Below are 650 nucleotides of genomic sequence, written 5' to 3' on the forward strand. Positions count from 1 at the left end.
ACTCCCCCATCCCCGGGGGTAGAAGTTAGATCTCCACATAGCACGTCGAGCAATCAAGGCAGCGACTCTATGTCAAGCCTTGACTTGACTTTAGCTCATGCTGCCTTAAAGAAGTATTCGAGGTAAGATTAGCACTATAATAAAAAAAATCTTATTTTACAATAAAATATTTCCTATAACTTCCAAGTAGAAATTAGTAAACCTTAATTAATGAAGCGTATTATTAGCATTAAATAACTTTTTATTTATTAGAACTCCAAAAATTTCAAGTGCGGACTCAATACTAGCAATGTTCCGAAACTTCTCGTCATCAACTGCCGCTGTGTCCAGAGCGTCATCCGGCGGAATATCGGCCTCCAGCACCCCGACCGCCTCCTCCCCGCAGGACGACACCGTCGACGACGATATATCACTCGCCTCCTCGCACATACCCTCACTAGCGCCCGACTCACCGGTTGCTAGACCTCACAATACCATTGAGATTCAGGTAAACTTGTTACTTTTGTTAATCATTTATCACACATTACAACAACCAATATAAACATTAGTTATTTTTAATGTTTGCCATTTGTTTTAGGTTCTTGATCCACTGAGCGCTCACAAGTCATCTAACTCAGGAAGCAACCTCCTTCACCCGCCATCAATACTTC

The sequence above is a fragment of the Papilio polytes genome, unplaced genomic scaffold (genome assembly GCF_000836215.1).
Source record: "Papilio polytes unplaced genomic scaffold, Ppol_1.0 DF823958.1, whole genome shotgun sequence".
NCBI lineage: Eukaryota > Metazoa > Arthropoda > Insecta > Lepidoptera > Papilionidae > Papilio > Papilio polytes.